This window comes from Onychostruthus taczanowskii, unplaced genomic scaffold, assembly GCF_017590055.1.
Source record: "Onychostruthus taczanowskii isolate IOZ18803 unplaced genomic scaffold, ASM1759005v1 scaffold57, whole genome shotgun sequence".
NCBI lineage: Eukaryota > Metazoa > Chordata > Aves > Passeriformes > Passeridae > Onychostruthus > Onychostruthus taczanowskii.
Genome location: NW_024503346.1, coordinates 1 through 27,737, shown reverse-complemented (window position 1 = coordinate 27,737; position 27,737 = coordinate 1). Strand labels below are relative to the sequence as shown.

Below are 27,737 nucleotides of genomic sequence, written 5' to 3'. Positions count from 1 at the left end.
TGAAGGAAGCATTTGAAACGTATTAAGCAGTTGAAAATTTGAGCTAGGATAGACATTTCACTATAACAATTTTGAAGGTTACATGGTTGTTTTAAATTATTTAGAATAGAAATGTCATTTCTGTTTTAATGTCTACTTGTAATGAGAGATAACTTACAATGTAATTAAATAGAAAACCAAAAATTACTACAATTTGTCTCAGAAACATGATAAGTATAGGAGCTTGGACAAGGAAGGAAAAAACAGTAATTCGCATAGGCTGTTTCCCTACTCTTACACCCAAGTAGCTGGTGGTAGTTTATTCAGGCCTGAAGCTGCAGAGTTGCTGCACATGCATTTTCCTTTCGCTAGGAATATCGTTGCAAGCTGCGCAGGCAGGTCATGCCTAGAACAACTCTGTAACTGTTTAGCCAAGGAAATTACAGAAGCTGCTTCCCAATACAGATGGATTTACAGAGACAAATTATTAACAGTCAAACTAATTTCCCAGCTACAGGAAGTATTTGCAGAAGAAGCAATTTCTTTCATTATTAACTCCTCAGTGACTTAATGAAAGAAATCACCAGTTTTGAAACTACCAGATGTCATATTTCTTTACTGAAGTTGAACCTGTAATTTCTAATGGGCTAAAAAGTTTTTCCAAAAGGAAGGCTATTTTGGGGGTTTTGGAAGTTTTCCTGAAGTTAATTATTTCAAAAGACAGCTCTGAAACACAGGCTTCAAAAGTTGAAACTTTTATGCATTTTTACTACTAAAAGCAAAAAAAAACAAAAAAAAACAAAAAAAAACCAAAAAAAACCCAAAAAAAAACAAACAAAAAAAAAAACCCAATCTTTGTAAACTTACTTTCTGAGCTAAGAGGCAACAACACTATTTCTGGCTTATGAACCACTAATGCTGGCTAGAAAGACTTTGCTAGTGATACCACACAATATTATCCACCTAAATGAAGCAATTTTAAAAGAAAAGAATTAGAGTGAAATTCTTTATGTTATTTGCATGATTAAAATAAATCTAAAAGCTAGCTTAATTTGACTGAATAGCTCAGTTACTACATAAAACTAGGCAAATGAAAGAAATTCTATTAAATTTTACATCAGTATAAATACCCAAAAACAAAGTCTTCAAAGCAAGGCACCGTTTAATTCTATTGATTGTAGCACTAATGAACCACTATATCATGATGCTCCTAATCCCACCAGTGGAATGGAACTGAAGGCAGCAATATTTGGAGAAAAAGTTCCAAACTTTCACAATTATTTGCAACATCTTCGCATGTATAATCTTAAATTTTCCAACATTCTTCTCAATTCAAGAAAACAGAAAATAAGAAAAATCTTCTTGCACCGCAGTAACTGGTGAAAAAACACTAGTCCTTATTATTAAGGTGCTCATGCCTATACCCTCTGCAATGTACCCTACACTTTTCATATGCCAGTTCTATTCACTTCTCAGTGAAAAGCATAAATGAGTTGTTAAAAAGGTACTGGGTTTTGCGCACAGCAGATCAAATAAGTTCAGTAATTACGAATCAATCTCTTGCAACAGCGTATGTATGGCCTTCCAAACAAAACTATAGATTTTAAAGAAATCATGAGTGTTTGTCCAGCCTGCCACGGTTTCATTATTTTGACAGGGTAAAATCCATTTTCTTCTAAAATTCCACCCTGGAATAACAAGAAAACAATGCACATGCCAGCAATACAGTATGTTTGCAATGGGGAACGTTCCTTAGCCATTTCCTACAGAGCATTCAAGCCAAAATGATGTCGAAATTACTAAGCACAGTAAGCAGAAAGTTTTCAGTTTGATACAACTATTTATTCCCTCATCTCACTTAACTCACCCCCAAAGAATTTGGAAAGCTGCTAACTTAATATCCCTTAGATACGTTTCTGCTATCTTGTCTTTCAATGCACTCATTTTCTTGTCCAGCTCAAGAGTAACTTCCTTGTGCCTCTGCTCTCAGTAGCTGGTAGATGAAAGACCTATCCAGCAAATAGGACATGGCAAGTGAGACGGTTTTGTCCTAGCAGGGGGCCAAAAATACAAACAATTACATGCTTCAGATTTAGTTTTTTATATCTGTTTCACTGAAACAGTTGACTACCCTCCAAAATGCACAACTATACAATACTAATTTAAAACATATCCAAAACATTTTCTTGAATCATGTTTTTTTGCATGAAAACATTTTAAATACTTTGTTGGTCCCACGAAACCACCAAGTTTTTCCTATATTAAGTATGTGTTCTTGTGGTATTTTGCATCCTTGGAAGCTCTTCTGTCTGAGCTGATTTCTTGTTTTAGAAATTGACTAAGCAGAACTTAGCATTACTCAAAATAAGCCAGTTACAAGTAATTAAACCAAACAAGTCCATTTCAATGAATCATGAGCATGCCCTGGAATTTTATATAATGTTACCATATTAAATAGAATCCTCACTCCTAAAAAGCAATATTGAAATTTTGATAATAAATAAAACTACAGGATATTCCATTCTGCAACTCTGTATAGTTAGTGGAAATTTGTTATTTCAACATTGTATCTCCCTCAAATACGGATTAAAAGTATTGAAACTTCTGATTCAAAATATTCTTGATATTCTGCAGAGATTCTTTTGCCCTAAGACTGACCACAGAAACAACTGATGTTTCCACTTACATAGACAGGAATCCACAAGAATATAAGCAGCAATTTCACTTTCTGGCAGTGGTGCAGTAAGGCTTTTGGTTAGAGTTGGGTTTTTTCTTCTTTCTTCCCTCCCATCCTTTTCTTTTTTTTGAAGTACATGCTTCTCATATACTAAACTGTAGCTTTAAAAATGTTCAGGTGTATATAATCCAAATATGAGATCAGTCACTTACTAGTCCTTAGCAAACATTCAAGCACTGCATATTTTTCCTGCACAGAGGACCTTCAGAATCAGAACTCATTTTAAGTCACATCCTGGAAAACAAAAATAATATATAGTATGTAACTTCAAGTAACTGTGATCTCTGCTATACGTTCAACAGTAGACCATTCAACTGTTGTCCCTATGTTAAACCCACATGCTCCTCCTCTAAATACAGAGGCATTAGTCAACTTCTTGACATCTTACATTTAAAAAATATTTTAACACTGTGGTCTGTTCCACTTCACATGAATTAGTTTATGTTATTAGGGTGCTTATATCAAAGCACAGCCATGCACTAAGCGCTTGGCATTTGGGGCTGTGCAGTCAGCTTCCCCATCAGATCTCACATCAGTACAACTTTCAACACGTGAGCATATGATTTTCTGTCTAAAGCCTGCTCAATCAAAACCCAAGAGTGCTCAAACAAAAACATCATTCAGCATATTTTGATCTCAATGAGTTCAACATACTGATCTTTGGCTGATTTACCCACTCTCAGGATGAGCTACAAAGATAACCAATTCACACCATGTAGAACCTTAGCATTCAACACAGCCTGGCTACCAAATCCAAGTTTACATAAGGTAGTTTTTTGGATAAAATTTTTAAAAGACATGAAGAAAGATTATTATAATACATTACAGTTTGGATGAGATGGTTAAGTGACAAGTCATATTGTTGCCTGTGGCACAGACAACAACAATATGACAGACACCTAAAGACAGAACACACTACACTGTGTTCAGGTTAAAAATATACCTATATATAATGTGCCAGATATGGTGAACACAATGGTTACTTTTTAAAATAAGACATGAAAAGGGCAGCACTTGCAATCTTCCTTAAATGTTTCAGAGATAATTACTGTGCCTTTTAAAAAAAAGAACCCAGATACAATACACTTTAAATTAGAGTGCATAAGACCAACATACTTTTAAACCTGTGAGGAAGGAACAAATGCAGCAGATAAAAAATGCCAGAGAAGCTTCACTACAGCTTTGTGAATCTGAAAGTGCAATGTAACAAACCACTGAAACAGACACTCACGTACACTGAGTAAATAAAGAGGTTTTCATGTAACTAGTTTATACTAGAAAAAATCTTTCATTACCTTTTAAGATGAAAGCACCCATACATATATTATGAAGCAAACAGGAAATTATATTAGTTGTATTGATACACTACTGTGCTTATCCAGCATTTCTTCCACAATAAGATACTATTCCAAAACACAGGCATTTGATCATTCTCTACTCTTTCTCCCTCCCACATTCCTCCCACAGACAAAAAGATGATTTACTAGGTAATAAATTATTCAGAGACTTCACCGAATCAGGACTTTGAGTTTAAAAAAAAAAAAGTGCCATCTATAATGCCAGTGAAGCACACCTTGTTGCAACACATTACATGTTCTTAATTTCATGCACATTCATTTTATATTATACATTCTACCTCATGGAGACTGATTTTTTAGACCTTGCCAGGTTTCATTTACCAATTCCCCTGCAGTGCTTATGTTTATTAAACACCATGCACTCCTGGGCTATTTCTCAGACACGACAATCAACTTGAACCTTTTTCAATTTGCATGTATTAATATGACAGGACACTTTTAGTTAAGAGATGGTCAGAGGTAGAAGATGCTTGGAGTTCATCTCCTGTTCCTCTGATATATAATGCATGTGATCTATTTTTGGAACATCATTACTTGTTAATTTGTTTCCTATGCATCCAGGTTTGCCAGTCAGATCAACAGATTAAGGACCATGTTAACAGCAAACAAAATGTATGACAGAGAAAAGCAGGGCCCCAGTGAAATTGAAATTAGGTTTCCACAAAACATAGACTAATTTTGCTTTTACAGCCAAGCAAGTTAACATTTTCCTAAAGTGTCACAAAAGCTGCCCTGAAACATCATGAAACCACTAACTGAAGAACACTGTGAAGACACCATGAGTAGCACACTACCTAAAACAGGACCATTAAACAGTATTCATCTTGCTCTGTCATACTGCAATAGCAAGCAACAAAGGAAAATACAACTTGGAATGCTTTGCTTCTAGAAAGATCAGAAATGTGGAGATGTATACCTGAAAAGAAAAAAATTTACGTTTATATTACGTACCAATAAAACAACAAGAAAGCAAAAGAAGGGGTATTTCCTTCAAATAAGCATTACTTAAACAAATGGCACTAACGCGTTAATTATAATTAGTGGTTTGCCACAAAACAACAGAAATCATCATTCCATGTTGTATCAGAGCCCCATTTTACTCAGTACTGAAAAGGGGTTGAATCTAGAAATTCTAGAAATCAGTAGGAAACTAGTAAATACCACAGAATGCTCTTATAAATATATAAACTCTAAGTATTCTCCACTTTAAAAATACAAAACACATTTTAGTACTCTAATAACTTGTCTGATACCATGTGCATACCAAACATGTAAGTGAAATTGTTTTCATCAGTTTTAAATGGTTTTTGCTTTTCCTTAACAGGAAGCCCCCAATGCACTCCCTCTTAAAACCACAAGACTCCAGTCTGTTCCTGTGTGTCATGCTCTGTTATTCACCTTCTGAAAATCTCAAGCATTTATTCTGTCTGCAAACATTCTCTCTGCCTCATATACCAAGCTTCATATTGATCCAATTTTTTTTTTCATTTTCAACTTCATGCTATTTCAAAATATGACTCCTCTGATTTAAATCCTCAGTTCAAATCAATGTCCTGTGCAAGCAATGTTGACACAGGACCCTGGAGGACAGTATTACATATGTGATAGGGAATCAATGTGAAAAACAAAGGAAATCTAAAACAAAGAGACAGATCTGCATTTGGTATTTTAACAGAAGGGTGGGACAAAAAGGGGGAATGACAGCTTTTGAAATAACAAATCACCTAATTAATATTCTACACAAGAAGCTGAAAAATATAAAAATAAGCGTAATTAAAGTTATCAGCATATTGAATATACACTATTTAAATGTATTAATTCAAAATCCCTGCAGTCAGTACTATCAGAAATGTCAGTTTCTTAAGAGCAATACTGAGGACAATTAAACAGTAGGCTGTGACCATTGAGTTTGCAATTCCCCTTCCTCCTCCATTCAGGTAGCCAGGATAACTGTTTTGTTCCCTCTATTTATGATGGAATACACAATGAATAAAAAGCAATATCATTTTTTCCCTATAAGGCATTAGAAATTCTTTCCTCAGATAAGAGGTATTTTGCAACTGTCCATGCTCAGTATGAAAAGCCTTTCTCTAAGACAGAGAAAATTTAGCACTAGAAAAAAAAATTAGATAATCACTTATTTTCCAATTCTCTATCATGTCACAGCTCTGAGGTTTATTAAAGAATGTCTGCAGTTGTCTGGTATAGTGTGCTAGAAATGAAAATATATTTTAGTAGTAATATCCAAAATGAAAAACACTTGTCCTGTATTTTCACAGCATCATCAACAAAAGCATGTGGAGCCAACAAGACAGAAGACATACTGGTTTGCTAGCATATAATTTTTGCTCTGAATTTATTTATATTTGTCAGATCTGTGTTTTCTCTGGACATTCCCTATTTGTACCTTGAGAACAAAAACTGCCTACTTTAAGGACCAGAGCATTAGTACTGCAAGCACCATTGGCTCATGCTTTTCGTTTACTTATCTTGAAGGAAACCATGCCTTTCTAGCTGCCATCTGATTGGAGAGAGTGAAAAATAGGCATTGTGCCATGATTTACCATGAGTAATTTTTGATACCACAAACTGTAAAGTTGACTCCTTCTCTTGTCTAAGTCTTCAGCAGACTATTGTAAGGACAACTATATACCACAAAAAACCAATGCAACAGTTATAGACCACTTCAGCCAATTCTTTTTTTCTTTTCTTGTATCTGTTCAGGAATACTGTCTCTCTACTATTTATAGTAATTTATTGCTTTGATAAATTAGCAGATACGTAATATTGATTATCACAAGCACTATACACACACACACACTCAAGAAACATCAAAAGGGAAGTTTAGAGGAATCAGTTTAAAACTGTGCTGGAAACAAAGCATACTCTTCTAAAAAGACACCAGAGTAATTATCCTGGTCTGCTACTTCAGCAGAAATCAGTAAGCAAAGCTACTGTTTACTGTCCCTGTGGCCTGAGAGAACAAAAAACCTGAGCCTGTAACAGAAGCTAGGAAATAACCTGATTATCAGGGCACATCAACCCACGCTAGCCCACACACATTTACATAGATAATACAACCTACAGAGTTATAAATGCATAAAGATCTTTCAGCTATAGCAGCCAATCCTCATTTTTATCACATTTTTCAAGGAAGTGCAAGTGAAGCACAACTTGCAGCAGGAGGTCTGCTTCACCAAGATCACATCACTTTTCTATCAGAACACTTTTCTTTCTACAAACTGGTTTGTACATTAAAGGAGAAAAAAAAAATTCTCAAACACTGATTCCTGAAAAACAAGACTGTGTGTATGGACATGTGTCCTCAAGGGAATTCACATGTCTTCAGCTTAAAATTTTCTGTGTCTATTCATATTGCATCCTGATGGCATCACAAGAGAACTCAGAAAAAATATTACACTAGCAGGGGAGGTACAAAAATGAATAGATCAAATTTTTTTAAAATGTCTTTCAGTAAGTTGTTGCTATCAACATGCTCTTCAAAAAAGCATTTAAAATCCAGAAATCCAACCCATTATTACTGCAGAAGACCAAGTGTTCACTCATCACTGAAAAGCTGCAACAAGGATGTGGACAGGATAGTTTTGAGACAAACCTATTGAGGAAGAAGCCAAGAAAAAGCCACTTAGTGCATCCCACAATTAAACCATCACACTGCAGGTACTAAGTTTGACCACCAACTGAAACAGATATAAAAGCAGAAAAGACAGATACAATGGTAATGTTTTAAAACCAAACAAAAATCTGAAGTCCAGCTACTACATGTCTACTCTTTTTCAGCATCATTTATGCCAGCATGACAGTGAGGAGCGGATCTAGGGGAAACTGCCAAGCCTTAATAAACCTGCAGAAGTTTGAAGCACGCAATAGTAGTTCTGATGAGCTTTGAAACGTAATAGTTTTCCAAACTGAGAGGCTTTGCTCTCCAATCTTCTCTAAATCACCTTTTCATCCTTTTGTTTAGAAGAAAGCAGATAGAAAACTGCTTTCTAGATAGAAAGCTGCTTACTCTAGACAGAGAAAAAATAGATGAAAACACCATGGTAGGGGACTTTTCTTTAAACTTCTCATTCACTGTGTGGAAACCTCGGTGGGGGAGAAAATTCTAATAGGGCAGCTCCAAAGCAGCTGGCAAGACCCTATTTTGGAATATGGGGAGATGAAACCAACATCAAGATCTACTCTGAATAAACACACAGAATATAGCAGTATAGAACGCCAACAGATATTTTCAGCTTGCGACTGCTCATGTAATGCTTTTTGGTTGCAAAACGTCTTCACGGTATCCGTGACACCCTGCTTTTCAGCCATATTCATTACAGGAAATGGTTACACTAGTGATTTTTCATTATAAGCAGTTAGCCCTCAGTAATGATCTTCAAAAACACTCCCCCCAGTGGGGTCTTTTGAAGTTATAGGAGTGATAGGACTAACAAAATTTGTTCTTCTGTAGCTTCAGTATCAGTGTTACTTTTTTTTGCCAGTTTCCCACCCTTCTGCTGGCATCTGCAACAATTTTAAACTTCACTAAAAGGCACATACACATAATGTTATCACAATGCAACCACACAAGTGATCAAGAGAAGTCTACGACACGTTAAATTATGCTCCAGAAACAGAGGTCAGAATACATTCTTAATTTGTGACAGTTGTTACTCACTCTCCTTTAGAGCATTTATTCCATTTTACTGTCATAGGCAACATGATGTGCAGCTTCATGGCAGCTCCAATGTGAAGGCAGGAGAACTGCCACGAAACAGACAATGAGAAGCAGACAGGACGTACATAGGCACAGTATAGAGAGAACAATGAATTACAGGGAGTGGGGAAACTATATAATAGCTGCTGTTTGGAGGCCCTGCTGATCACTGTCAGGGTACATTTCTTTTGCAGTTGCAAGGAGAATTGCACACATGAGGGTGCAGAGGATCTGCTATTAATCATTTAATATTCATCGTTCCCTCGATGTTGCTGGCAATGCTTCTGGAGACTCCCTCAATTCCCAGAAAAAGCTGCACCAAGAACAAAGCAGCACTACAAGAACAGCCCACAAGGAACCACCACAATTCTGTCCTGCTCTATTAACACTGCCGTAAAGTGAACACTTTTTAACCGCTAAACTGCTTGCAGAACTGAATTTTTAAAGAGTCCAAATCACAGCAGTTGCGGGCCCCTTCCCAGCCTGATCTCTAATTAGGAAAACGAACACACTATATAAATCCAATGAAACTATTTGCAAGAACAAGACAGTGGAGATGTGGAAAAAACAGACTGAAGTAGTCAGGCATCAGGTTTCTTTGTTGAGAAAGAGTTTTGAATGTTATCTCTAGGTAAGGTGCTGAGTGACTCCTTGATTAAGTGGCACTTAACATTCAGTAAATTTAATGTTCCAGCAAGAACAGGCGGCCATTTCTGTGCCTATGAGCTAGTGAGGGAGGAAATGGAAACTGATGCAGTAATCAAGTCAGCGATTCTTTTGTCAGTGAAAAGACACACATTTAATGAGAAAGAAATGTGAAATAACTAAATGCTGTTTTCATACTTCATTGAAAAAGTAACGCTGCTATAATTTGTCTGATTTGGCAAAGCTACAAAGGGGAAGGTGAATTTTCTTGGCCACAGATATTTCAGGTTTGTGATAAAATCTGCAGAGTATGAAAATGACAGACACGTTAATTAGGTCCAGAATTTGCTGGAGTCACACCCTAAATAAAAATTCCTAACATTGGCTACTCTGTGCCTCCAACACTTTGCAATTTGGCAGTGAAGTTCAGCCGACACTACTTGTCTCAGTCTGAGGTGTTGTAGGTTGTCTTGTTTAAGGGAAATGCAGAATACAAAAGGAGATAGGTAAATATGTTTTCAATTCACAGACGTATGAACTAAGTTGTAATACTGAGATATTCCAACATAGGATTTCAGTAAGGAGATACCACTTTAATATTTTAAAAAACTCAACACTGTTTATTAAGCTCATTGAAACCAGCGTACCGGGTGACTCATCCTCCCTTCCCCACTTTCTAACTAGCCCTGATCGTCAGCATCAATTTGTAGGTTGCTTTTAGTTGGGTTGTTTTTTCTTCGACCATACAGAAGCATGGTGGAAACTGAAAAAAAAAAAAAAAAAAAAAAAAAAAATTGATTCCTACGTGTGTAGGGATGGGACTTTCAGACGGTAGCTGGTAGTTGACTTAAAGGCAAATTCCAGCTTTGCCGTTAGCGGCACACAAGCAAACTACTCGCTTGTTCTCGTCCTCCCCCTCCCCTCGGGGAGGCTGCATGGAGCACAGCATGATCACAGATAAAAAAATACAGGAAAAAGGGGGAAGCGGGGGGGAAGAAGCCCTCTGCTCTTGGCAAGGGGAAGGCGTTCCACAAGAACTGCTACAGGGTCAAAAGTTTACCGTGGTTTCAATTTCACCTTTTTGCAACCAATGAGCGTGCGGCGGCTCCAGACAGAACCGCGGGCGGCAGCGGCCCTTAACTCCTTGCGGCCCGGCCCGCCCCCGTCAGGGAGCGGACAGTAAGGGACAAGGGCCTCTCCTCCCTTTCCCAACCCTTCGAACGAGCAGCAGAACGCCCAGCAGCCTCCTCCGGACTGAGAATTGCTTTCAGCTTGGAAATAAAAGGAAAGGGAAGTCGTCTGAAGCAGTACATGGCAGCGAGTTAGAAGCTGAGACTTGCAGAAATAGGACCCCTTTCCCCCGCTTTAGTTGAAAACCATGGCAGTAAGCAAAGGGCTAGAACTGATACCAGGCATTATCAAAGCATCACTTAACTCTGGAGGTGTTACAGCTACGAGCTGCCCGTAGCTGGCAAACAGGAAAGACCTTGAGAAAGGGGAGGGAGAGCACCAACACAAAACTGTCAGAAAAGATTCTGAATGCGTAGTCCAGAGCTGCGTTAATTTACTTTGCTTCACTTCAAACGAGGAATCCATGGTACTGTGGCATAAGGCTGGGCAGCCCAAGAAGTACTGTACCAGTAATAATAGCCTGCTTCTAGATGTTGACTACAAAACAGGACATCATCTACTCCATGAAGGATGGACGTTGAAGTCATGGCTCTTGGCTACAAAAATCCTCAGGTCTTCAAAATCTTGCAAAGGAGAACAAACAAAAGCAAAAGAAAACAAACAACTCTACAAAAAAGTAAAAAATGCTCTGGACACGAGATTTGTAATACATTGTCTTGGTTTAGCACTGAAAAAGAAAGATGCATATTCAATCATGCTATTACAGAACTAGAGCACAAACATAGAACAGGCTTCTTCTTCCACTTTATCATCACTAACAAAGCAGTGTTCACCCCAAGAACCACAGACCCTGGTGAATCAGCCCATGGAGGGGTACCCCAAAATTTGTGCTGCCACCAGGTTTTTCTCTGGGAGATTGGTGAAAATGTTGATGACAGCAAATCTTAATGACAAGATCTATGACTGTATTTTGGCACTTGAACTTGAAAAAAAAATCAATGTCCAGCTACACTTAAGCAAGGAGAGCAACAGATTTATCACCCCTTTATTGGTCTTCCCAGGAAAGAGGACTAAAGCTCCTGTGAAGATGTTCAGTTCAGTGCAGCAACAGACACTATAATACAAGACAGCATGAAGGGAAGTATGTAAAGCATGTAGTTCAAGCAAATTCTTTAGCATTGTAACCTAAGAGTATGATTCAATACATCAGAAATGCATAAGTTTCCTTAGAGGTTTTAGCAGCTCTGATTTGATAACAAGTAGAATGGCAAGTAATTGCATACATTTGCAGAGTAAAACACACGCAACAAATCGTTCCAAAGCAGGAGGCAGTCAAATTAGGAAACATTTGGAGGCACGTATTTTGGCATAGTCCGATCTCCAACACAGTGCAGAAAGGTTGACAAGAACCTGAATATACTGTGAAGAGGTAAAATGACTAAATACGCCATCGACATACAGAAAAGGTTTATGGTAAGGATGCTGGTGAAAATACAACTCAGTTTTCCAAATCCTGAAGCCAAGGTAGACTGTTTAAGATAATGCACATGACAACCTAAGGTGGAAAAAAACATTAGTCAGTTGGCAGCTATTACTAATTTTCCATCAACATGCAGTTTCAAAATCAGTGAATTATCTTACCCAGAATGTTAAAGGCATTCAGTGCACTTTGTAATGGTGAAAGATACTCTGGTCTCAGATCTCTATACAGGTCCAGAAAACAGATGAAGACTCTTACAAAACAGCTATGCCAGCCGAAAACATTGCCAATCAAACTTATGTAAATCATACTTTTGCAAATCATACTTCTGCAACTCAATTAACAAAACAGTTTTAGGCAATAAGATAATCATGTGAAGCCTCTTAAAGGCTGCTTCAGGTATAGTCAGCCACTTCACTTCAGAGCAGCCAAAGAAAACCAATTTCTGTCTGGTGGGCAAGGTCAAACAGTGATTTCTTGAACTGACAGGTAGATTCCTTTCTTAATCTATGCAAATAGGCACAGCAGCAGCTTAATGCAGTTACTCTGACGTTAACTGTAATGCCTTGAGAGATGCTAACAAAAGACGCAGGAAGTGATTAAAACACAAAGTCAGAAAGTTGAAGCCATCATAAGATCTTAGGCGACTGAGTTCATGCCCTACTACCAAGCTTTCCTACTGTAGTTCAAAAATGGAAAGACACCACAGAAAATGCTATCAAATAATGCTGTATTTTCACAGCTTAGCTAGATTAGGACACAGTTTTGCCAATACCAATTTAAGACTTAGTTACTTTTATTAAAAGCTCTCAATACATTCTTCTCAGTAAAAAGTGCAGAGTTTGTTTTTTTTTTTTTTTGTTTTTTTTTTTTTTTTTTTTTTTTTTTTTTGCTTGCCTTTTCTGAATACCACGGAATTTTAGAGAAATTCTTTTACAGTAAGATATCATAAATGAATGCCCTTTTTGTAAGATGGCCTCATTTTAGATGAAAATGGATACTATAAAATTTTATATCAAGCCAACATGTTACCAAGAAGTTCTTCTGTGTTTTCTGAATTTGATTAATACAAGCCAAGGTCACTTCCTGAAAGAAGGATGCCTACTACTGCAGCTGCAAGCAAACTAGACTCAAAAGCTGGGGGATGGGAAGACAATACTGGCAACTGCTAGCACTGTCTCCAAAAATATACCAATTACAGAAGTCAAGTAAAATTTGGAATTTTTTACTACATCACTACATAAGTAAGCTAAAGTCTGAGTCCATACAATTACTGTTCCAAGCAAACAAGATTCACGATGATGCATCAGCAAACCTGCAAAAAATTACTAATTCTCAGAACCCCTTACTAAACTCTATGCAATTACCTTAAAAATACATCTTTTATTTTTCTTTTTTCTATTCTTTCTTTGTTTTATCAGGCAGTTCATGAAGCTAGTAGGAGACTGCCCTTGAATTAACAGCATGTCTCAGTCCTACTGAGACTGTGCAGCTCCACCCAATCCACATTGTCCTATTCTGAAGTCATTTAGGAAAAACACATTTTGGAAAAGCATGCAAGCTCTTTACAGAAGTCTACAGCATGCATTTCTCCAGTTTCTGAAGACTACACCTAGCTTACAGGAACAATTATAAGTAAACCGTGTTAACCTGTAATGTGTAAAAATGTTGTAAGCCCTGTAAAGATATTTTAAAATAAGCCGTTTTTAAAACGTGCCACATTTGCATTATGCATGAGGCCAATCAGATGCAGTTTGTCCTTCCCTGTTAAAACAGGTCGTGATCATAAGACCCTATCAAACAGAAATAGTATTATTTTTGGTTTTTCTAAAATCTGTAGCACCACATTGTCAGCAGGGTGGAAGGAATCTATTGCTAAAAAACATTTAAAACCATACATCAACAGACATTTCCACAAGGACATCTGGGGACACACGGACATACACACACTCACCCTCAACTTCATATACTTCATCTTTAATAAAACAGTCTTGATACACCTAGCATGCAACAGATGCTTCATCTGTTGATTCAGGCTGAAATAAGAATGATCTACTGAATAAAGTTAGATTTGACATACTGGTGCAGTAAAAAGAAAGGAACCTTGCCCGTTTTGGGTGGGCATCTTTGCCTAACAGAGAAAAGTAAACTACAGTGTGTCAGTGCTTGTGCAGGCACAACTACATCTGTGGTTAAGGATGCTAACATTTTCCATCACAGCAGCCTGTTCTAATTCTTTAAAGCCTGTCTCTGACATACGCCTCAGAACTACTTTTTGGTTCAGACATTTGAAAAATGAGCAGAGACTTCTGCTGAACAAAGTGTAACCTTTTATTCAGTCCAAGGAATTAAAGCTTTGGAAGAGAAACTGATCGAATGTCTAAACAAACTGAACTTTATCTTGCTGCTCCAATGAAGATAGCTGTATAGCTGTTAAGTGCCTTATTTAAAGTACTCTAACGTGCTCAGTTTTGTTTTAAACCAGTGGCCAAGATCCTCAAGTATTTTATCTAACCAAGTTAGCTTTGTTGCTGCACAGCTTCTCCATGCTGACAGAGCAGAATACACTTTATCACTATATTACCAAGACCAAGAGCAACTTCTCTTTAAACCTGCCAGCTACAAAGCAGTTAAAGTGCCTGGCAGCACAGTAGCTAGCAAACAGACATTTTTCTAGGTTATACTGCTGCACCCATACACAGCATCCACAAAGCATGAGGCAGCAGCAGGATCAAGGGCTTAACAAAGGCCACCCTTACCTCCCTCCCTCCTTATTTAAGGTTTCATTTGAAACAGTAGCTGGAGGTCTCACAGAACAGTGCTAAAAACCCAGTTTCCTGGCCCTGCAGCAAGTAACCCGTTTAGAAGGCACACTCAGTTTAGCAACCAAGGTGGCGCCCTGCTCGATGACTACCTTGCTGGCAAACAAAGTAGAAATTTCCTTATGGCACATTATACTATTTTTTTCCATAAGCTTTTTAAAGACATACAGAAACTTACACTGAAAATACTAAGGATATGAGGTCATTCAAAAAACTTCAAATAGTATTGTCAGCTCCACCTCTCAAGACTTCTCTAATCCTTGTTGCACATACTCTGTGCACATACTGTTTCAGATTCCTGAAACAGTGCACTGCACAGATGATGCAACACACAAATAAGGCTATCAGTAGTCTTTTCTGTGACCTGATGGGGGCCAGTCCCACACAAAGTCTCATGAGCGGTAACAGTGCAATCACTTCCAATTTACTACACAGTAATAGATAATCATCTCATAAATCAAGATCTGAAATCTGTCGAGGACCTGTATCTTAACTTGGCCTTTGCCCAGCATGGGTATTTAGAGAGTTCCAGTGACATTCAAATCAGAACACACTGGCTTTTTGCAATGGAGAGTAAACAACAATTTGATTATGACAGATCACAACGAATATATTTACATCCATCAATAAAGGGTGAGCCCATGACCATGAAAGAAATACACTCCATAAATCACATTGCCTTGCCTTTGGCACATTTTGCTAGTCAGCAGATGCAGTACTTATGAACATTTATTCATGCATTTGCACAAGAAGTAAGTTACAGAAATAATGTCAGCAAATATACTATTTTACACCAGAAACATTACACTTTTAAAAATATAGATTCATATCCTGAAAAAGAGTTTGAGTGCTGTGGGCAGAGGGCAGGGGGGAAAGCATCATCCATTACAGAGTTTACATACTGTGTGAGTCTACTCAGACTCACACAAACTGCCTTTAAGGGGAGTTAAATGCCTGGTGTCTTAAGAATGCTTTTGAGAATCCTATTTAGTATCTTTTTCTGTCATGCCACTAAAATAGGTTCTTTAAAAAATTTATTGAAAAACACACATCCTCTTTGTTTTTAAGATTAGAGCTTGGCATTGATCTAATAATATTTGATTAATTATTGATCTAGCAATAAGTAACCGTCTGTTAATGAAGTTAATGAGTTTTTGGCAAAACTAGACTCTCAGATTTGAGAGCACAAGATCAGAAACTACTAAAACCAAAATAAGCTACTGAAGAAAGGAAATCAAAATAGTTCACATTTCCAAGCATAGCATCGGTGCTTATACATGATTAATTTAATTGAAAGGAATAAGTGCAGCTACTTAATACAAAGGCGCCAGGTCTAAGCCTCAATTTGTCCTTGAAATATGGAAATGTTTCAAGCTCAATGCTGTAATTAAAATGTGATTAAGTTTGAGTATATGCAGGTACACTTCATTTGGCTGCAAGTGGTATTCTGCAAGAGGTATTTAGTTCAGAAAAAATGCCTGCCATTCAATATTTGAAGCAAAATCAGTTGTCTACTTATGTTATACCAACAGATTTGAGCATTCCATTAAATAGGATCCCCTTTCCTCTATTTCTTTTTCATATTCCGTGCCATATTTCCTTCATAGTGAACAGAGCTTAGTAGATACAGTACCTTCAGTGAAATTACAAAATAAGGACAGAACAGAATCCCCACCCCCCAAATCAGGTTAATTAATCTTTCCACAATACAGTCAGGTTATCACAGAGCATCTGCTACAATTTACCGCTCAAAACAAAGCCACAAAGTAGTGGCATTGTGCATGTCTCTGGTCAAATAAAATCTTAGATTTACATGCTCAATTATTTAAAAATTAAGCAAGGTGGAGTAATAAAAAGGAATAAGCCCAAAGGTTGGTATATTTGCTCAATACTACATAAAACAGAGTAGTACCACCCAGAGAGGTATTAGAGATTGGAGAGTCACAGAGTCTCCTCCAAGGCCTAGAAGAAAAGGGCAATAGGCAAGCTTTACTACCTGCAACAAGTTAAATTTCAGTTTATAAATAGTGATTGAACACTGGAACCACTTTCAGATAGCCTACAGAATCCGTATCCTGAGAGATTTTTTTACGCTTGACCGAACAAAACCTTGACGGACCAACACTACCTTTGCTCATGGTATTTGGATTCATGCTAGCATAATTACGCAATGAGTTTCAGTAAAACATTGTCATCAGGGAAGCCCAGAGATAAACTGGGATGTAGTACATAGGATAATAAGATAAACCATTATAACAATGGGCCACTAAGATAGCAAAGTAACATTACAATTGATCCTACTTTGTTTAATTTTAAGATATATTACCACATTCTTTTTGGTTCCGATTTAAGAGGTATGTTTTATTAATATCATGCATGCTTTAGATTTTGCATACACACATCAACAGTCCCATCTTTACTGGACACAGAGTATGTAATCCTGACCACAACATTCATTCCTACCATCAAGGATCTTTTTTCCCCACCCATTTATGAGAAAAAATGGTATGCTTTTAAGTAAGGCTCTCAGTGCCCTCTGGATTTTTCTTTTTTGGTCCAAGCTTTTCTATTCTTTACAAGGAATTTCCATTTCATAAAAACCTTATGCTTCTAGTTTTCTAATGTTCTATTAAAGAAGCAGTATCTTCACTTTCATTAAAAAGCTATTATCTCACATTAAGCTCCCAAGGATTCCTCAGGCAGGCAGAAAATCAGTCTTCTTCATGAAAGTTTTTAATACAAATGGCACTTCTCAAACAGAAATGTTTATCCACAGAACTCTCCAAAATGACACTATCAACATTAGCATAGAAATCTCAAGAATTTTAGGAAGATTAGCAACCATTCTGGAAGTTAGTACAAGAGGTCTACAACTACCAAAACCAGATGGGACGATATCCTTCCTCTTCAAGTGCCAAAAGCATTTATAACGTTTTCAGATCCAGTTCCTTCCTTGTTTACAGATAAATGGCTAAGCAGTTGAGCAGTTTCACATCATCAGGAAGCAAACTTTATGTATTCTTATATAGTGCACGGGTGGAAATGCCAGGACAGAGCTGTAGATTTTTTTTATTATTACTTTTTCCTTACATTTCCTTGCATTTTTTTCTTTAGTTCCCGTACAAGTAGACCAACTGAAATGTATCTAACATTCAACAAAACTGAGCTGGAGAGCCATTGTTTGATCTTTAAAGTTAGTATTCAGCTGTGTCTGCACTGAAAAGTTGTCATATTAGCATCTGATAAGCAAAAAACCATAGTAACTAACTGAGGAGCACATGGTCATGCACTTATGTCATGCAGTTGCAGAAGATCAGCCATGAAGTGTGATGGATGCAATGCGTTTTCTTAACAGTAAATGCCACACTACATTCATCCAGTGAATGACCCTCTGCTATAGCACATCCCACACAGCGTGGGAAGTTATGTTTAGGTACACTGCAGTCAGAAGTTTATAATCTTGGGCACTGTCAAAATTATTAGGAGAAAGGTTACTAGTAATTGTCTCTGGGCACAGAATAGCTTCTCTTTTCAAAGTCCAGTAAGTATTTTTTAGTATACCTAACAGTCCACTGAAAGTCCAAAAAGCTACAAAGCCTTACTCCTGAGCTTTCATCAGTATGAAAACTTGTTAAGATTCTCATATAGATGAAGCCTATAAGTAACAGTGTACAAACAATAACAGGATAATCACAGCACACCATGGAGGGAACACAAGGGAAGAGCGTACAAAACTTAAGGCCGGTATCATTAATCCTCTTTAGGAACAAAACTTGTGCTATCTTTTTCTCATCAAAAGTAGATTTATGACAGACAATATGCTCAAACAAGTGCCTGCATCTAGTCAGGACCAAAAGCTATTTATCACTTGTCTCCACCTCATACTATTACCCCAGTGTGTCATCTGTCTGCAAAACATGGCTTAGGAACTATAATGTTTTGATGAGCACAGCTATCTGAAAAAACCCACAAATTCTTCTATCCTTTGAAGAGATCATTCTCCAAAGGTTTCCCTTCAACTATCTCCTTTAATTTTCTTTCATTTTGCTTTAATCCCACCTTACTCTAACCAAGCCAGCGCACCTATTTCAGGGCACCTGCCAAACTGCAGAGCACAGAGGTTGAACTTACAAGAAGAGATTATTCCGAAGGAGGTGCTTCCTTTCTTGAGACCAAAATCCCACTGAATAGAGTGTCCAGACAAGTTTTCAGTTTCACTACTCTCCAGCAACAGGTATAGAAGCTGACATATCAATCTAATTGAATATTGAAGGCTAAATCGCTTAACCCAGGAGCTATGACCAAACCTCAAACAAATACCCAGCAGTGATTTGCATTATATCTGCACTGAGCCCAGAACAGATTTAGCTAAGAAATCCTGTTTCATCATCAGTCTTTCAAAATAACATGAATACTTTGCTCAGAACAATTATCGATTACTTCAGGAAGAAGAAAACTCTAGTACTAGTGAGAGAACTAAAAATCAAAGGCGGATATATACACACAAGGATACACTGTATCCCACATCTTAGGAGGAGCATCCTTTAATAGTCCAAGTATTCCTCAAAAGCCTAACAGTGTTAGATACCATGATACATACCAAGGCCAGGTCATACCATGCGTTTCCTCAAGTGAGGTGGAAGACAGTAAACAGGAACATAAAAAAAACCCTTTATTTTTCTAAGGGAATTGAAATTATTTTCTCCTTTTCTTAACTTCCTAAATATCAATAGTTTATGAGAATTGACGCAGAGAAAACAAAGTAGTTGTGACAGAAAACTTACCGAGCATAGTATTTGCTACAGCGGAAGCCAGTAGGAATGCCTAGAAAGAAAAAGCATATGAATGTGTTTTAGCATAGTCTCAAGCTTTACAATCTACTGTTCAGAAATTTCCTGGTTCAAAACAACTGAGCCTCCTAGCTGCTGGATATTCTGTGGCAGTCAGTTCTGTAGTTAAACTCTACACTATCTGAAAGTAGCCTTTTTATAATTTTTAACCCTGCCATCTGATACTAAGGAGAGTAACTGAAACGAGTGAAGAAGAAAACACTTTCCTCCTGTTGATTTCCCATTACACTTGTGGTGCTTTTGTATAGATCTGCCTCGTACTGTAAGGCCAACATTAAAGAAAAAAAAATAAAAAAAAAAAAAAGAAGAAAGAAAGAAAGAAGGAAATGCTGTAAATACTGTGTCTTATTAAAAATACAGAGAAACATAGTCCATTTTACTCGTTGATACTGCATCTACAGAAATAGTTACATTCGAGAGGAAGGCATAGCATGACTGTATAATAATGTAGTATTTTTCAATCTTCTAAACTTTTTTTTCACTGACAACACTCAACTTTTGGTACACTACTTAGCACTCGTTCTGTCATTTTGACAGACGAATTAATTCAGATTTACTTTTTTTATTTACTGAGTGGAAGAAAATTGAACAAAGATCTATTGGCTATAACACACCCTCTTCTTCCCTAGGTAAAACACTAGGAATAAAGACCAAAGCATCACTGGAATAAGGACAAGTCTCCTAAACCAAATGACAGGGATATATTCAGTCAGTCACCCTGAAAAGAAAGTTCTCTTAAGTCACCGTGGCTTCTTCTTCAGTGACCACTCTGACTGGAATTACTACCTGTAGTTACTAAATCTACATATGAGAAAAAGTCTCACCAAGACTTAGAAATCCCTCTCAAGCTTTAACTTTGCATCGAATTTGTAAAGTAACAAAGTTATATAAGATATCCAAAAGATACACAAAGCAATGGCAGTAATTTCAGTACTTTTAATCAGCGAGCAACCAATTAAAAAACACACAATTCACAATACAATCCTTACATAAGCTGGAAAAGATTAAGGTTCATGTCAAGTTCAACATGCTCTACTTTTAACTTTAGTCATTAGCATTCTCATTAGCAGTAAATATGTGATAAAGGATTATGAGCAACCAGGAAGTCAGATGTTGAAATTTTTATATAATTATTAAAAAAAAAAAAGTAGCCCAACAAAGAGAGGTGACAGAAAAGGAAGCATAATGACCCTGACTTGGCTCGAGAGCTGTAATGTACTATGCTGTCTTAAAAAGACAAAATTCCATTACATGCATTTCTTTAAATGTGCATTTAAAGGGTTCTGGTTTTGTATTTTCAATTAATACTAGTAAGACAAGAGCTTGTTGTGATGTAGCTTACCTTTTACAAAATACAGTAGCTTAGCTCCCACCCCAGCATTTAAGAAAACAAAAACCTCAACCCAGTATATGAAGGATTCTTTAGGCCCTATCCCAAAACAGCATAAGCCAACAATAAGTATCTGTAGTGACAGAAAGACAAGGCACATTCCAAGTACAGAGTCCTCTACATCTTGGAGAAAGGTCAGGTGGCTTTTAGTAAATAAGAGCAACTTACACAGAAAAGTGATTTAAGATAGACAAATGAGGTTGAACCTGTAGATCCCTTCAGCTTGATTTTCACCATTGCATCTGAAACTACGATAATTTTAAAAATAACCATTAAATAGTCTTTAACTCTTTTAGAAGAGATGTGTTTCCTAATGCCTTTCTTCCTTTCTATATTAAAGATAGGATAATTAACATTTTTACCTTAGCAGCATACAGTCCTTACAGGAAAGGTTGGTCCAGAATTACCACTGGAAGCAAGAAAAGATGTATTGTCACCTAGCAGTGATCATGTAGAAATAGGAACAGTTAACACACTGTAAAACAAGAAACTAAATTAATATAAGTAGTAGTTGATACTTAGCATGGGAGTGGTTTATGCACAGTCTCTCATATGAGAATTTATTTCTTGACAATTGATTTTCAGCAAGCACTTGTTCACCAAATAGCTTGAAGTTCCAGTCAGAAAAAGATTCCTAACTAGAAATCCAGCAATAAAAGCATGCCTGCATGTTATTAAAGGAAACAGTGGAAAATTTCTAAGGCTAACATCCAGACCAGAATGTCTGCGGTTCCTTTTCATATTTCTTTTCTTGCAACTTGCAAAGCAGATACTAAACCAGACCCTAAAAGCTTCTTTTTTTTTTCCTTTTTTTTTTTTTTTTTTTTCTCTTTGGTTTTAGTTGGTTTTTTCAACCCCCCTTTTCTTCTGTGAAGCCTAACCCTAACCAGGCTGCCCCAGGTCAGGTGTCTTTGGCATAAAGGATACTATTCCTCACCTCCCATTCTCCTCCTTTTTTTTTTTTTTTTTAATTAAAACAAATCAGAAGAATATTTAAGATACTTCTAAATACTCAAGAAACTTGAACGTGAAATGCAGAAGATCTTGTATGGTACAGTCCTTTAAGATCACGTTTTCAAGAGAGACCCACTTAAACGCAGGAGTTGAAGCAGCCTGTAGTGTCAAACTCTAGTGTCCAATACCTTTTCACATGCTACAAACGGTTTAATTTTGCAGGCAAATATAATCAAGACACCTTTTCTTTCTTTGAGTTCTTGAAAAATAAAAACACCCCCCCTTTCTAGGAAACTGTACCACAGATATTAATAATGAAAGCTTTGTGATTATGATTTCTTGCCCACTATTAATAAAAAAAACCCCCACCATGATCAAAAGATAAGGTTCCATTGTAAAACAGATTTGCTGCTTCTTCCTAATCTACACTTTGTCTCTAGCTATATGTTAGGGTATACATAAGTGATAAAATTTCAAACAAACCAAAATGTAACTAGGCATTGCAAAACTTCCAAGTTAATAAATCCAAAGCCAGGGTGAACAAGGGCCTCAAAGGAACAGTTAAAAGAAACACAAAGCCACAGGCGAGCCCAAAATGCACGCAAGTCACGTTCCAAATAAAATCAGACTGGTAATAACACACTGTAATGAGGAGAGGTACTTAAAGTGAGGCTGAATGCTGGGTTTATTTTGTCTATCACTTCCCGTATCCCACAGACTCTATCTTCACACGTCACCAGTGAATCCATCAAATCCATTGGTATTGGTTAAAAAAACCCAAACCAGTAGTAATAACAGAGTTGAAGGAAATTCTTTACAACAGTCAGTTGAACAGTAGTCGTAACAGCAGTTAACAGTAAATGTAATTACTGCGTGTCATAATGCACAATCTTGTTTAAAAAAAAAAAAGTAACAAAAATGAATCAAAACAAAAAGCCCCCCCCCGAGCCCAATTTTGTCTGTTTCTTCTAAACCCAAGCTTTTATTCTCTGGTTTTTACTCATATACTATTTCCATGAAGATACATTTTGTATTCAGAACATACAACTTTGTTTCATGTGAAGCAGAACATTTTAAGATGAAAATATTCCATGAGAAGATATTTCTTTTTACAATGGTGATGATAAAATTTTCAGCTAATTTTAATAATCCATTTAAAATGTATTACACATACCACACACTAGAAATTGCCATCCCTCACACATTCAGATTTCCTTTTGTTTTGTCTTGTTATTTTAGTTAAACTCTAACATATTGTTTTCTGTTAACTTTTATGTAAAAGAGGAAGAAGATACTGAGGATTCAAATGAGTCTGAATACGAGCTGACAAACTGAGAAGCTTCGCTTTTGAAGGAAAACTTGACCGTGCTTAGGAGTAGGAGCAGAAACCACAAACAGTACCAACTTTAGAACCAAAGAAAGAGAAGCGTGGGAATAATCTCAACCTCACGCTACATTCTAACTCTTAATCACCCTATTTATATCCCAGAAACAGTAACACCTACAGTGGCATGCGACCCGAGCCGGGGAGTGGTGGTGGGGTGGGAATCTCATCTCCACCCCTCAATAACAGTTGCATTACAGCTACGAGGCAGAAATTGATAAGAGGAATGGAAATGAACCTTTCAGTTCCAGTGTTTTTCATCCCTTTTCTTATTACCAGAGATAAGAAGGAGACAAGAGAAGTCAGCTCTAAAACTTACCGAGGCTACAGGATGACCAGCAGAATGCGGATATCAAGGTTTTTGGAACCGCTTCGGTACCAGATAAACTCAGATGAATGGTAGAGAGGGCCATTCTAACCATTTCACCCACACCCCGCCTCTGCTCAGACTGAGAAATCGTGGGTCAGACGATTCTAAAGCCAGGTCCACAGCGACCTCAGGTCTCTTTGTATTCTACGAGGAACCTCCACCCAAAATCACCACGCTTAGATATACATCACACGGCGACACGGGAAGCCTTCAGTCTACGCATCAATTCCCCGCCACTGGCCCAGGAATGCCCCTTCAAAACTCAGTCACCAGTAAAGTTACAATGGCTAGAAAGAGGTAAAGGCAGCCACACATTGCCCGGGGAATTCCCTCATCTCCAGCCCTGGGAATACTCCTCACACACAACCCATCTACGCTCCCCTTCCTCCTCCCCTCAGGGAGCCACGTTCATATTGAGGAGGGGGGCGAAAGACAGAAAAGAGCGGCCCTTCAAGGCCACCCCAAGCTTCTCCCTTCCCCGGCAAGGGGCAGCGCTCCCTCCGCCATCCCAGTCCCACCCCAGCACTAAAGGCAGGGAAACGCGGACTAGAACTCCCCTCTCTCCATTCGTTACTCACTCCCTCCCTCCGAACGCCACTCACCTGAGAAATGAGCCAAAGCTCAGCTATATCTCCATCTCCCCCACACTCAGCCCCGCACCGCCATTTTCCTCACTGCCTGGATTTAAATCGGGACCGAAGCGGAGATACCAGGCGCCGTGAGGTATTGTGGGACCCGTAGTACCCACATGGGAGCTCATGGTACTTGTAGTCCGTGCCGGGCTCGCTGCCGGAGCGGCCAGGCTCGGCCTGATGCCAGCGCTCCGGCGTCGCCTCTATATCGCCGCGGTCTCTGCGGTAGGGCGGGCTCAAACGGGGAGGAGGAAGCGGTTCCAGGGGAAGCTGCCTGTGCCGTGCACTCCCCAGCGCGTTCCCGCGGCGCTTGCTCTGTGCTCGTAGAGGTCACAAAATGCCGTATCTGTATCATTGCTCCCTGGGAGTAAAAAAACCCAAAAACCTTCAAAAAATGATTTAAAGAAAATATTTACTCATATTTACTCCGTGGGAGTCTGAAATTTTCTAGTGCTGCACCAGACATACAGTTTTTCTTCTTTTTTTTTATACATAGTCTATAGGGGGCCCTGATTAGTGCTCCAGCTGGCAGTATCTAATATTGAAATCGATTAACCACTGCAACAGTACGCACATCCACAGCACCAGTTAAATTAGACAACCAAGAGTTAATTGGATCATGATTTAATTAGCTAAACGGGCAGTCTTCCAACAGAGCTGTCAGTCACCATCAAGCCCACCCCTCACACAAACCCCGCCGCGGCCGCGTCTCACCCCACACCCCTCCTCGCGCCGCCGCCCCGCCCGCGAACCGTGAGCGGCGCGGCGCCCCCTGCCGGCGAACGCCGCGCGGTGCCCGCACACCGCCCTCCAGTGCCTCAGAAAAAGACCCCAACCTTTAGCCGTCCTGTCAGCTGCCTGATCGAAATTTCGACACCGATCCCGCACTTTAAAAACAATTTTCCGAGGCGCCTTCCGGTGCGGGTGCACCGGAATAGCACCACTGGCACGGGGGCGCGCGGGAGGCACGAAAAAACCGCCAGAAACCGACAACACCGACCCCGTCCCGGTAGCCGCCATCTTTGTCCGGTATCACGTGATGGGCGCCGCCGTCTTTGGGCATCGAGGTGAATGATGCAGAGACTGGCATGGTGATTGGGGATTGTTGGGCGGGAGCTGAAATCACAGCGGGGTTGGGATATTGATGGTGGGGTGGGCTTAGAGACCCTCGGGTGGGAGCTGAAGTGTTGCAGAGCTGGAGCCAAGACCAAGATGCTGCCCTTTAAAGCTGGAGAAACGCAGAGCTAGCGGAGCAGAGCTGGTAGTGAAATAAAGCTTGTGGGTCAAGAGCTGAAATCACTGCGGCTGGGAAGGGGACCTGTAGGGCTGGAGCTGTCATCACTGCAGGGCTGGAATTGGGGCTGCACACATACTTGAATGTGTCCACGAGGATAGTTGAACATTCCAGTCGAGATTTGCAAACATGCAGTGCTAGAGCCGTGTTTTAGATACATATTATAATACTGGCTTTTCACAAATATTAAAATTTATTTTATATGTGTGATGTTAATATAACTTTGTTATAAAGATATAGTTTGTATTTCTATTGTTAATTAAGCTTAGACATAGTAGTGAAATAGCTGTGCTTGTGTTAAAATGCCTGCTTGGATGGGATAACATCCAATGAACACAGGATGAGGACACCTGTACAGATCTGCCAACTACCAGCACGCACCATCTGACGAAAGTATGGACCAAGGCACAAGCTGGAAGTGATAAAAAGAAGGAGCCAAAACCACAGCCAAGAAACAGGAATGCTCTAAAAAGGCAGACCCAAAGAGGGGCCATATAAAATAGTTCCTGGAAAATGTCATCTAGTTTATGGATATGCATAAGGGTCTATGAATATGCAACAGGCTGATGTAAAGGAAAAGGTATTCAAGGGGTATCCCCAAAGGTAACAGTGTGGTCGTCTTGGCTCAGTACCAAGACGCATCCAGCCGTAATAACCTTTTCTTCATGGTCCCTGTCTTCTATTATTGTCCTTTAATAAATTTTTAAAATTTTCACAGGAGACTCAGCATGTTTTTCACAGCGAGAACCTTTGAAATGTAAACCAGGATTTATTCAATTGAATCACGACTGCGTGCTGTGCCCAGGTCCTTTGTACAAATAGTGTACAGGAAAAAAACAGAATTGCACATTGCTTGTGATATGTATTAAATTTTTTCATAAAAATTAGATGAAAGTGAGGGAATTGCTTCTACATGTTATAAATGAAAATTGCGAGTCAGCCAATTTTAATAAAAATATGAAAAATAAAATTTATTTCGCGACCGTAATAACAGTCCGACAGCCACCACCAAAAACGGACAGCGTATCACTCCCGGACAGTCATGCAGGTGAACGTGGGAAATGGCCTCGCTAGTACCAGATCCACCCCGTCCACACAATTTGCCTCAAAGTCCACACGATCTGCCTCAAAGACGCAGTTCTTATTCTTATACTGTTTAATTTGCCCGCGGCTAGTAGTTCTTTGTTTCTTTCAGAGTTCCCCATATTCAAGGTGGTTTCTTTTCTCTGCTGCACAAAAACCTCTTGTCCAAGAGTAGAATGGTCGTCTTCCTGGTTTCCCGTAACCTGGCATTCTGGTCCAAGGTGCCAGTGGTCCCCAGATAGGCATCATCCTGGTTTCCAGGACTTGGGCATTGAGAGTCAGGGTGTCAATGGTCCCCAGACAGGCATCTCATCTGGTGCCATCACTTGGGTGTAGGGTCGTTGGCCACTTGTCCCTTTTGCAACTGCAGCTCCCTTCTGATGTAAATGTCCATCTGCAGCGTTTTCGCAGTGTGTCTCCAGGCTGGTTTTTCTAACCTGAAGGGAATGAGAGGAATTCCCCCCCCTCCCCTCTTTTCTTCCCCGGTTTATTTTGTCTATATCCATTTAATACACCGTATATTTCCATTAATTACTACCCGTATTTCTAACATACATGTACATAGTCTTGTAAAGGAGCCATCAGCTGTGTCCCGAGACCTGAGTTAAAATTACACCCCTCCCACGGTGCCCTGTCGACTGGGGACCCCTCCACCCCCGGCAGCATTCGGCGACGGCTGCCGGCAAAACCTCAAACTTTTACTCACACTGGGATGAGGCCGGGCACTCAGTTGTAACCCAGATTCACTTTTTCTGACGGTGGGGGCCTCCTCTTCAGCTTGGATGCTTGCATTCTTTTCTAAGTAGCCTTGAACTTCCTTTGCTCTCTCTGCAGACCTTTTTTGCAAGCACACAAGTCAACAGACTACACAAGTTTAACCAGCAGACTTCAGCTAAATCCAAAACTGG

The 27,737-nt window shown here is 38.8% G+C and overlaps 1 protein-coding gene across 18 annotated transcripts in view; it reads right to left on the bottom strand.

Annotated features, from left to right (window-relative positions):
* The window catches only part of NCOA3 (nuclear receptor coactivator 3), a 52,074-nt gene extending 26,539 nt beyond the window's left edge, over positions 1-25,535 (bottom strand). For 4 of the 18 annotated variants that reach the window (XR_005953636.1, XR_005953635.1, XR_005953637.1 and 1 more), the window contains exons 1-5: positions 25,289-25,535; positions 24,423-24,813; positions 21,475-21,521; positions 19,657-19,696; positions 2,666-2,950 (exon numbers count right to left, since the gene is read on the bottom strand). The gene's annotated coding sequence lies outside the window, so the exon portion shown is untranslated. Of the gene's footprint in view, positions 1-2,665; positions 2,951-19,656; positions 19,697-21,474; positions 21,522-24,422; positions 24,814-25,166; positions 25,218-25,288 lie in introns of those variants that run through there. The other 14 variants (XM_041417922.1, XM_041417925.1, XM_041417914.1 and 11 more) reach the window with 13 other exon arrangements.
* Between the last annotated feature and the right edge of the window lie 2,202 nt (positions 25,536-27,737).